The 10,762-nt window shown below is 33.0% G+C and overlaps 1 long non-coding RNA gene across 1 annotated transcript in view; it reads right to left on the minus strand.

The window, feature by feature from the left end:
• Positions 1-1,653: 1,653 nt before the first annotated feature.
• Positions 1,654-10,762, minus strand: part of LOC127831882 (uncharacterized) — a 9,409-nt gene continuing 300 nt past the window's right edge. The window contains exon 2 of the long non-coding RNA XR_008026533.1: positions 1,654-5,359. This is a non-coding gene — a long non-coding RNA (uncharacterized LOC127831882). The remainder of the gene's footprint in view (positions 5,360-10,762) is intronic.

Consider the following 10,762-nt stretch of genomic DNA (forward strand, 5'->3'; position numbering starts at 1 on the left):
TAGATGCGCATAATATCATTTTAACTTATTGCTTTTGTTAACATATTTTATATTGTTTGAAAAGTAAACATTCCATTCTCGTAATATTCCAAATTTGAGAAAAAAAGAATGAGGAGTGAAAGGCAAAAAAGTAGTCTATATAAACATGTACTTGCAGGTGTTGTATTAAGACAGGTGCTGTATAAACCTTAAGTTTATTTAACGGGTCGTAATCGCTTCTATAAAATAATTTTGCTGTAAGATAAAATTAATTTCTTTGTAAAAGAATGCAACCATGGAGCAAGCGATTCGGAACGCAATATATGTTGCATTGCATTTCATGTATACCATTGCAAAAAATGCGTAGCATTGAATTGGATAGCATTGTATAGAATAGCTTTTTATTGTACTGCATTGTATTGCATTGTGTTGCTTTGAATATTATTGCATTGTATTGAATTGTATTGTATTGTATTGTATTGTATGTTACAGCTTTAACAATTAATTGCTACTAGCTAACCCTCAGTCTTTACGTCTATTAATAGATTTACCAAAAAGCAAACATAGCAGCATCAACTTGTTTATGTTGACAAATTGCTTTCATTTGTGTGGAATATATTCTGCTATGTATTTCTGTTTCATTACCCATACGTGTTCCGAATATAGCGCCAAGAATTTTGCATGCGTAAAATCCGTCATTCGTTTTTGCAATATATCTAAATAGCATAAGCTTAGAATAGAAGATCGTAATGCCCCACGAGGGGAGCCTGTAGCCGCTGCTTTGCAAGTCCGTCCAAATTCTTAGTTGCTGAAAAAGACTTTGTGAGAGTCTGAAACAATTTATACCGATAATTGTTCTGTCCATCGATGTCCGTCCTTCTGTCCGTATGTCACACTTTTCGTTCCCGCGCGATATCTCTTACACTTATTACCCTTAGAGTGGACATGCGTTGTCGTCTGATGAGGTTTCGGGGAGTAATTGTCCGTAAATCATTATGATGCTACTTTTCGTTTCCGCACACGATATCAGACACTTAATATCTGAATAGTATGGCATTTCATATGCAGACTCTGTGTATGGTGGACATGTGATGACCTCTTGTCAGGTTTTACCGGTTTCATTAGTGTTCAGGTAGTTATTGCATCATGTATATTAATATACAATGTACGTCACACTTTTCGTTTCCGCGAAAGATCTTATACACAAATGATCCGAATTTAATTAAACTGTATCACTGTGTAATACATGTTTAATTTTCTGTTTGAACATAAACATTTAATATAAAAACGGTTTAGGCGCGCGTTTGTTTTCTGATTAATTCTGGGGTAAGTGTGGGGTATTATTGGACTTCTAACCGGTTCGAATCCCCAGTTCTATTGACCGCTCGTATGCGCAGATCCAATTTTTAATCATTTTATGTTTATAGAGTGTTTTAAGTTATAAAAGAAGTGGATAAGCGCAAGATTTTCTTTTCTTAGGATAGTTTACTGGGTGTCATTGTTTTCCATAGTTCACGAAACCTGAAATGATTATAAATTCATCCCTGATTTGCACACCCTTTTCTATGTTAAAAACACGTGTCGTTACTGTAGCATATCAAGTTGAAAATGCCTCGAGAACGAAACAAGGTCTCTTAAATTTCTTTATTTGGTACTTGCATAATGAAACATGCGTTAATTCCATGATTTTATTATTTCATTTGCTTACAAACATCCATTTGTACACAATATTCATATAATCGTGCATTAAAATATTGGATAAAAATGACCAAATGGCATAGTATTCTTGTGTTGCGGTAATAAATTTGATGTAAAATGGGTATAGTTGATGATGCAAATCCGATCAAGTGTTCACAAGACCATTTTTTTAAATCTTATTCTCATGTAATTAATGTCAATCAAAATCTGGAAATATATAACAATATGAATGTACACACCATATAATATTTTCTTATTTTCATTAACATATTCTAGAATAGCATTTCAACGTCGTAGTAAAGTTATTAAACAACAATCTAAGTTATCGCATAAACAACTCCAACTATACTGATTGCCGTGATGGAAATTGATTTGACCATGTTTTCTGTCTGGACATGTGAGCACTTGTACAAACATGTGAACATTTGACATAATCATGTTCAGATACACATCTACAGTTTAAAGGCAAACAAATGCATAAAGGCGCACATATTTTAAATATCCAATCAAAAAAGAACGACAATCTCTACGACAACGTGTACGCTAAAACAGATTTGTCATATCAGCATTGAAACCATTATCATGAATTACGTCTAAGTCTATAAGTAGACAGTATGGGTAACACAGCTTTGCAGTCAAAACAAAAGAACAGTTGACAACAACAAAGCAAATTGAGCAAGCAACGGTTACATGTTTGTAAACAAAATTATTCAATCAAATGTACGCTATGTCATGTAAAAACTATAAAAGGTTATGTGATTAAACAATAGTAAATATTAAAAACATAAGACATATTTTGAAATATCTTTTTATATAACTCTATGATTCTTTGACATGCAATATTTGTATATTCAGGAGATACAAGAAATTCTTGCCGCGGGGAGTGTGACTTATATAAAGAGAAACTTTTTTCACGAACATTTTTCTCACGACAAAGGTAACTTTTTGATTCTTTGCTTAAACCAAAACACATTGTATAAAGATTAACATAATGCCATGTCTTCATTATTATAAAATTACAACAGCAGTGCTGGAATAGTTTACAATACAGGTATTTGCTGCTAAAGCAGTGCTCATACATTTATAAATTTAAATTATGTCTCGATAGTGTTGTTGTGTCAAGATTTTAAGTCCGTTGACGCCGTCGGCGATGACCTCCATATCTTTTGTATGTATGCTATACCCCTTTTGCCACCACGAGGGTTGTCAGCAGGGTTAGATGTCACTTTTTCAGTTGCGATAAAATGCTTTGAATTTCTTGATGTAAACTTAACGTATCCTGGAATTCGGTTCAAAGGTCATGCGAAGGTGTCTGTAAATCCTTGTCAAGGACACCCGTATTTCATATTTTTGCAGAGGTTTGTATAACACACAACCATAATATTAGGTCCGCCAGTTTTGCAGCCATATATCACCTGCATGCAAAGATATAACACGCCCAGAAAGCCTGCTACAATATCTTGTTTATTTACATCAGATTGACATGTTTTCCTCGTTTATCAGCATAAATCTGGAGATTGCATGCCAAATGGTAGCTCGCTGATGTCGAGATTACATTTTACAGAGCATACACGGAACTTGTACTTGTGAATTTGTTTAAGGTGGTAGAAGGAAAACAAATCAATTACCATTGGTACATTAATACAAACCATTATTGTTGCAAATATACTTAACTGAAATCGCCTGTTATTTAGTTACTTATTATATATATAAATGTACATTATATGTAATTTTGTATTTCGTTATTCTACTAATTTTCATATAGTATGTATCACAGATTGATCAATAATTAAGGTTTATTAAACAAACATTCTACAAAAGAAAACATCTTTCTTTCGAATGTTAATAAATGACATACTGCAGAACCGATGTATTTATATACCGTGTGTATGTTAAAAAATTCTCTAAATTTACAAACAACTCTATAACAGAAACATAACTATGTTTACTAAACAAAAATAATTAAGCCTAAAATATATGTATTCATATTTGTGGACAAACAAATATGTGTGACAAAAATCTCATTAACTAATATTAAACAGTTTATGTACAAATAGCAATGTTTTCTTGTTTAAATGCTTTCGGTGTTTTACCCTTAAGTAAGCAAGGCAATGTAACAAAATAAGAATGTACATGACAACGAAATAAGTAAGTATTTGGATTATGCATGAAAATAACTAATATTAAACCATTTCGACACTTGTTCATTGTACCACAGACGTAACATACTCAATATAAATGTATACAAATCACAAATTATTGCACACAATTGTTTCAGCACAAACAAAACACACTTCAAAGCAAGCAATAATTGAAGCAACCATCAAGAAAACAATGCATCATCTATGCTGCTAAGTGTACGTTTTACTTCTCATTATACACTTAAATGGAATATATTTCGTAAAATTTCTTGAATCTTAATATTTCTGGGTAAAACAAGTATACAAGTACAAACGTGACTCTATACCAAAAACAACTATCAAACATAGTTTATGAATTCTTCAATAATAAAAAATAATAATAATACTAAAATAATTATCTAATTGTTTTCATTTAATTGTTCACAATCTGGCTGGTGTCGTATGAAGTTCGCGATTTACCAATATCCAATAACATAAATTTATTCAGCAACATTTTGCAGATAAGACACATGCTCACAAGCTAATATTTCCTAACAAAACCCTAGGCACATACTTAAGATCGGCATTTTTATAAATTATTATTTGTTTAAAGTTTCAACCAGCAAACATAATCTTAACATATCAATGTATTCATAGCTAAATCATAAAACTTTCACTTTGAAAGCAATCACTCGAATAAGAAATTAAGAATGAAATAGTTAAAAAAAATAATTTCGCAGACATCCGTGGTCAACAAAACAGGACACTATCACCATATTCGAAACTTTTTTGGCCTAATGGAAAGATATAAAGCTTTCAGCTAAATTGCAAAATATGTACTATCATTATCTGGAAGAAATATTTTCCTCCAGCATCAATAAAACTATGCATTGTTGGCACGGCAACAAAAGTATTATCTGCATAGCAACACATCACATAGCATTACCTCAGCAGCATTACCTCAACCAACCTATTACGTCAAAAGCCTCACATATTCAACTAAAGCAAACGGTTATCGCTTCCATTTGACATTATATTCTACAACTACATGATTTGTTGCAAAACACACAGTTCAATATAAAACATTTGTTACAAAATTGTATGTAGGTCATTAAGTCACTAGATGTTCACAGTCGTTAGTATCCTACTTGTTTGAGGTAATCTCTCAGCCGACATGACACTTTGCTGCAGTTACCCATCCGCCAATTACCGACAACAGCCCCGAAAATGAAACAACCTTTGGACAAATATCCGCAACAAACGTATTTCTCTTCATCACTAGGGGCGTTGATACGATTTAGTGTGATGCAACCTTCCTGAGGATCGTGAGTGATATACAGGAAGCTCATTCCGCCTAAACGGATGCTATTAAAGTCGGTTTCCTTGCCCTGAATTATGGCTATAAGGCGGGTGATTTCCGTTGGTAGAGGTTTGATAGGCCCCTCCCTCGACCACTCCCCACCGTCTAGACCGTAGATCCCTGCGCTAGCCATGTCCCCGGGGGTCATCAGTTGACCTTTCACGTATGCTTCCCAACTCATTGTTTTCTTATTATGGTCAACCTGAAGTATTTACAATATTAAGAAAATACGCGTAATATACAAAACAAATATAGAGAGATAGAAAGATTAAATGGATAGATAGATAAATAGATACATGTAGATGGATGGATGGATGGATGGATGGATGGATGGATGGATGGATGGATGGATGGATGGATGGACGGACGGACGGACGGACGGACGGACGGACGGACGGACGGACGGACGGACAGACAGACAGACAGACAGACAGACAGACAGACAGACAGACAGACAGACAGATAGTATAAATACTAGATATTAAGCATTTTCAATGTGATAAACACAATGATGTACATGTACATGGAATACAGACAAACTCAACTCAGTTTATAAAGTAAATAAAGGCCGTTGGCCCACAATACACAGTATTTTACGCAAAACATAACAAAAAAGAGGTCACTCATAGGGAAGTTATAACTATACATTGAGAAAATTGCTTTTTGGGCTAGTGAGCTTAGTTTATTTTGCGCCGCGTTCCACGATTATTCGGGTGTGAACAATAATGCCATATATTTATAAAAACGGAAGTGGTATTTATTTTGGTACCACAATATGTCCAGAGCTCGTAATTTCTTAAAGGTACGCCATTTCTAAAACAAATTAGTTCAGTTTTATTTTATCTAAATTATTCTTCATTCTCGCATTTATGCATAATTAATCAACTACGTTAAATTTTAAAGGCCGATTCCGCACAGCTAGCAATATTGTCCGCAAACATGAGGCATAAACCCACATGTTTCAAGTAGCATTGCTGATTATTCATCTATAAATAGAGCAATCATGGTAGAACGGGTACCAATATTACATTCAAAATAGCCTGATATAGAATTAGACGATTGTTGCTATACTTCGCAGCAGAATTAGTGACGTCTGTATAATGTACTTTAACACGGGAATAGAGTGAACTGTACATATTTTTAGAACGTTAATGCATTTACTTTTAATTCCCTTTCTGTTAAGTGCTTGGAACATAACATAGTGATTGTGTTTATCAATTGCATTTCTAAAGTCAATATATTAGCAATAGAATCTACCACCCTATCTTGACAAGTATTGATGAGCCATCGCCTGAAGGCAAAACACATGTTCTATAGCTGAAAACGAAAAACGTATAAACTTAAGAGCAAAAAATGCTTGAGAGTCATCTTTTTTTTTCTGCCGCCCATGCATTACTTATTTATTTAATAAACCGGAAAAATGTACATAGTAAAAGAGATTCCACGCTATTTTCCAAGAAGATGTGTAGGTCCTGATTTGTGTATTGAAGAAAATAACCAGAATAAAAAAATTAAAAGGTAAAATTTTTAAAAGGATTTTATAAAAACTAAGCTGATATTCCATCTATGCCACTGCTTTTATTATCTATTAAATAACGACTTAAAATTCGACTTTTGCGAGTGTAAATGGCTCATAAAATGAAATCACATCATCGTTAATTGCAACTGTGTTATAGTTCGTAACAATGCTCGGGGCTGTAAAATAAACTACAAAAGTAGTCGTGCAGATCCTGACTGTATTCCTATAATTTTACAAGGTCGGTCTGAACATACTTAATTTAACATTAAACGGTGGCTAACAAATAGATACAATTTCATAACACTACCCATTTAAATGCAGAAACAAAGAAAATAGTTACAATAGAAATTCCACCCTCTGAGGCAATAAACTAAATTTGATAGCTGCATATTAATCAGTTGATTCAGCGTTGAGTTGATGTACGTGATATTTAAAGGTTAACCAGAAACAACAAGTGTACGAACAAGTCACTGAAATATGTTGATTAGGTGCTTGTTTTCTTACAATTAGCAGCAGAGATTTTATGTCAGGATATGTGTCGATGTTCTATGAGATTTATCTGTGAACTCGGTTTGCCACACGGATGCCAAGTTCTTGATATTGTTTATTACGTTGAGTTCAATCAAGGTCAGAAGAATTGAAATGCATTACATCTTGGAGGAATAATGTCTGGCATCCACTATCATTTGGATATTGATAATGTGTAATATACTATTTTGATTTACGCTTAAAGAAATACACATGTGCCCATAGATTGGTCATTACTTATTAGTCCAAACTCTTGTCAAAAATTCAAAACTTAACATGAATTGAGAAAAAAAAATTATCCGATATATAAGATACTGACACAATCGAACATATACATTTAACAAATGAACCCTCTCAATGGTATTAACACAAAAGTGTTTATGGAAATTACAGATAATGACTGCTCGACTACGCTATTACACGATCGTCTGAACACAATTTATTTGATTGTCATGCTAGTCTTATAACTTTATGCATGACCTTGAACCAGAAAATGTGTGAGGTTTGCAAAAAATACAACACAAAACAGTGAGTATCAAGTAAATACATCTTCAAAACTAGATCAATACAAAAACAATACGAATCAACGCCTTCCAGGTGATAAAACAAAAATGATAAAAAGCGGCACATTGAATTTTTGGTCCAGCTTTACACTGGTGTTCCTGATATTTAAAGTTTAAGCATATACAATCGCATTGCGCCTAGTCATTGAAATGTGTTGATGTAGTGCTCATGTTCTCGTGATAAGCAACATACATTTTGCTTCAGGATATGTGTCTATGTTCTCTGCGATTCTTCTGTGAATTCCGTTTTGCCACACGGATGCCAAGATCTTGCTATAAAGAGTTTATTACATTAAGTTCAATCAATGTCAAACGCATAAAAAGCATGTTATCTTGGAGGAATTATTTCTGGCATCCGTATCGATAATGCGTAATATTTTTTTTATTAACGCTTGAAAGAATAAACATGTGTGCATAAATTGTCCATTACTAATGAGTCTAAACTGTTGCAACACATTCAAAACTTACAATTAAGTTAGTTTCAATTTCATAATTATCTTATAGAAAAGAATAGGACATAACCGTTTTGCTATTTTCTTCTAAACAATTCTTCTAAAAGATAAACATATAACGATATAAGGTCAATATATGCAGCAGATGTGTATTTTAATGACATGTTGTTAATGAACAATAGTAAACCTAAATAAATACAACTGTTATGCTTCAAAGGTATTTCTTCTAATTTGGCAAAATGGCACTTTTCTAACCAGATGTCATAGATTTCAAAAAGAATGCATGTACCATGTATGTAAAAGCAAAATAAAGTTAAGAAAATGTTTAAAATATCGGTTCTTTTATCGAAATCAAATCATCAATCGAAATCGGAAAATTAATGAAGCGTCTATAACGCTTTTCAGCCTTAATTGAGAAAATAAAACGTGTTTTGCAACAATATAGATTAAACTTCCAGATAAACTTAAAAGCCGCCGCTGTGTAAAGAAAAAAAAACCTTTAGCTTGTTTATATAATTATTTGATATAATTACAGTTAGAAATTCATTTACTAACAAAAAGCCACATTAATTACACTAAAACGGCCTCTATGACAAATTTGTTAAAAAAAAGGGGAACCAAATTGTATTGATTCAGTGCCAAAAAGCTATTTACATATTAATCTGTTTAAATAAAAAGGTCATATCAGTATTATAATTATTACAGAGAAAGCATCTTTAAGATAGGAAGACTTGCACCTATCTACTTTTAATTACCCTATGTAGTACAGGCTTAAGCAGGAAACATTACAAGGTAACTGACCGATTCCTCGTAAGCATCTATCTATACCATAGCGGTCAATAGGTCGTGCGAGGCCATAACAGCAAAACTTCCTGACCTGATGGCGAAAATTCAAAGAAGTGAACGGTCTAGCAGACAGTATTGAAAGGACATAAGTGGTCTGTTGGTCATCAAAGTTCGATTCAGGTCAACACTGAATAACATTCGCATAGCTACATTTGAAACACTGGTTACCAATGGTCAGATTATGATTTTTTAAAAGGTATTTGTCCAAATGTTCAAGAAGGCAATTAAGTAGCATAGAAAGGTTGTTTAAAGTCAAGTAAGATGTTATTCAATGTGAAGAATTTTAATTCGACTTCATATAAAGTGTCAATGTCGGAATTTTGTTAAAACATAACGCTTTAAAACATTGAGTTAAATGATTGACAAAATTTGAAATAATGGCCCCTTGTCAATCAAATTACAAATACGTTCAATGTCAACCAAGGACTTTCAAGTCAACTCATTTCAAAATTGATATCCTTTTTTTAAAGCTACAAAAAATGGAATTACCGACCTAATACCAAGTTCGTGAGTGTGGATCACGCAAGTTCAGGATCACCGTGGTAGGTCAATTTATAGAACGTCTGAATACCTGTATGCGGAAGCGCACACCTTGTATGTAGACTGGTATACTTATAGTACAGATACGAGGATAGTATTGGAACAAAGAACGTGAAACAGTTGACTATTCACATTTGTTCATTGAACTTGAACAGACATGGCGTCGAAGCCAAACATAATTAGTTTCTTTTTGCCTACAGACGGAAAAAAAATACGAAAGATGAGGTAAAGTTAACCGTTGATTTGTATTTTGGTGATGTCGCACTCAACACACGATATCATAGCTGATTTTTTTCAATATTTGAAAAGTTTTAAACCCATTAAAAATATCCCAAACTGACACTTAAACTTTGTTTTCTGAGTGAACACGACACACTTATATTCGAAAACAATGCCCTTATGGTCCAAGGAACTGATTTATTTGTATGATTGCAGAAATAAAATGTGTATGTTAAGAACTTTTGATTTTGTTTTAATAGTACTAAATTAATGTCCGAACTTTTTTATGTTTCCTGCAAAATTTGCGAGACTGTTTTTGATTTTGCGAGTTGGTATTAAAGCAGCTCGCAATGTTTTGCAAGTAGAAAAAAAAGTTAATTTCGAGCCCTGTCACGATCACAGTCTTTTAGAACTCGATGTGAAGTACCTAAGCTAATATCTTGTACGAAAATGGTGCAAGGGTGGTATGGGGTCAAACCATTTTACAACCCACTTCCTTAATTTATCTAGTCTATATTACCTGCCATAATTTATGCTCTTAAAGTTAATTAAACAATTGTTTAATTAAATTATTGTTTATAAAAGCAAAGAAAAATACTGCCGAAATCAAAGTGTTGATTTTCTGCATCTCTGCTCGGCATTATTCAATTGAATCCTTATCATATGATCATTTATGCCATAATATAAACAACAGGCCTAATCTATCATAGTATGTACAATAAGTAAAATACAATAAGATAATATTATTTAATATATAATATTATAGACAGCTTATTATTTTTTTAATGAACTGACACACCATTACTGCTTACCTTCGAGTAATTTTATTACAAAAATATATATCACATAACTGCATTTATTTCCCGCCACTGATATCCCTATGTTCTTTAAGGTTAGCTAACTTGCCTTGCAATTGAACGGAAGACAATTAACTACAC

Source organism: Dreissena polymorpha, chromosome 5, assembly GCF_020536995.1.
Source record: "Dreissena polymorpha isolate Duluth1 chromosome 5, UMN_Dpol_1.0, whole genome shotgun sequence".
NCBI lineage: Eukaryota > Metazoa > Mollusca > Bivalvia > Myida > Dreissenidae > Dreissena > Dreissena polymorpha.